General features: G+C 30.7%; 1 protein-coding gene across 1 annotated transcript in view; it reads right to left on the bottom strand.

The window, feature by feature from the left end:
- LOC111686158 (homeotic protein female sterile-like) overlaps positions 1–2,114 on the bottom strand; it is a 40,142-nt gene that overhangs the window by 22,522 nt on the left and 15,506 nt on the right. The gene's annotated exons all lie outside the window — the stretch shown is intronic.

Genomic DNA, 2,114 nt, shown 5'->3' with positions numbered 1-2,114 from the left:
GACTATAGACTAGACTATAGACTAGACTATAGACTAGACTATAGACTAGACTATAGACTAGACTATAGACTAGACAATAGACTAGACTATAGACTAGACTATAGACTTTAGACTGACTATAGACTAGACTATAGACTAGACTATAGACTAGACTATAGACTAGACTATAGACTAGACTATAGACTAGACTATAGACTACATATTTAGTTCAAAAGGACCTTAAAAACAATTTTAAAGGAACAAACCCGGATAATTCCTTCTAAACACAGTTTCACTACCCTTTCTTTCCAATTTAGACAACAATATATTAACAACTGTTTATAACTTCAAATATTTTTTTTCTTCGTCCACAACCTAAAAGAAATAAACTCTACTGCTGCATATTTTTTTCTAGACTTTTTTTTATAATTTTCCATAAAACGACAGGTGAAAAAAATAAAACAATTATGAAAAAGTAGTGAACGTGTTAATTGGATGAACTAAATATCACATAAATATATTGATTTTTATTTTTATCTACTATTAGTTTCTTTACATTACATTTTTACATAATTGGAAATATAATAATTATTGTTTTAGAAAAAAGAAATATATATATATATATATATATTTTTTAAAATTCACTTCTTTTTTCCTCAACTATTGGCATGATGTTGTAGCAAAATTTTTCTTTTTTAAAAAATTCTTTTTAATTTATTTATACCTTTCTTTTTTGGTGTTGGTTTTTTTTTTTTTAATTTCTAATTAGCATGTTAAACAATTTTACTTTTAATTGGCTTTATTTTAATTCTAATTTAATAAATTGTTTTATATTTTCTAATTTTTAAATAAATTAACAAAATTTTCGTTTTTTTCTTAATTAAAAAAAATAAACATCATTAATTTTTATAAACTATTTAAAACTTATTTGAAAATATAAATATTTTTTGTTGTATAAAGTAATATATTGTGATTGTTTTTTTTTTGTTTTTATTTGTTATCTAGATAAAAAGCCATCTGGTAAATCAAAAGATGAACAAATGGCCGAAAAGAAACAAGAGCTAGAGAAACGTTTACAAGATGTAACAGGCCAATTAGGTACCAGCAAGAAGACAGCCAAAAAAGGTAAGTTTTTAATTAAGTTTAAATTATACGACTAGACTAGAGTTTAGACTGAACTAGAGCCTATCCTATAGACTGGACTATAGACTAGAGACTAGACTAAAGACTAGATAAGAGACTAGACTGTAGACTAGACTATAGACTAGACTAGAGACTAGACTAGAGACTAGGCTAGAGGCTAGGCTAGAGACTAGACTAGAGACTAGACTAGAGACTAGACTAGAGACTAGACTAGAGACTAGACTATAGACTAGACTGGAGCCTAGACTTTAATCTAGACTATACACTAGACTGTATTCTAGACTATAGAATATGCTCTAGACTAGACTCTAGACTAAACTATAGACTAGACTCTAGACTAGACTCTAGACTAGACTCTAGACTAGACTCTAGACTGGACTCTAGACTGGATTCTATACTAGACTATAGACTCTAGACTAGACTATGGACTAGACTATAGGCTAGACAAGAGACTAGAACTAGTCAAAAAAACTAGAGACTAGACTATGGATTAGTCTATAGACTAGACTATAGAAAAGGCTAAAGACCAGACTAAAGACTAGACTAGAGATCAGACTGTAGACTATAGAACTGACTATAACTAGAGTATAGATTAGACTAAAGACTAGAGTATAGACTAGACTACACACTAGACTCGTACCCACGACAATTGGATCTTCGCTCCGGAACGACCCGAGTCATACTCGGCCAAAGATTGTCAACCCAGCGACAGCTGTATCAACCGAAAGTTTTTTCCCCAGGAAAGAACTATCGGCCACAGTCGAGCTGTTACAACAACAACAACACACTAGACTAGACTATATACTAGACTAGTCTGAACTAGACTAAAGACTAGACTAAAGACTAGACTGTGGACTATAGATTGACTATAGGCTACACTATACACTTGACTAGACTATAGACTAGACTATAGACTAGACTATAGACTAGACTATAGACTAGACTATAGACTAGACTATAGACTAGACTATAGACTAGACTATAGACTAGAC

The sequence above is a fragment of the Lucilia cuprina genome, chromosome 3, assembly GCF_022045245.1.
Source record: "Lucilia cuprina isolate Lc7/37 chromosome 3, ASM2204524v1, whole genome shotgun sequence".
Lineage (NCBI taxonomy): Eukaryota > Metazoa > Arthropoda > Insecta > Diptera > Calliphoridae > Lucilia > Lucilia cuprina.
Note: the sequence above shows the minus strand (reverse complement) of the source record. Positions and strands in the feature narration are given on the sequence as shown.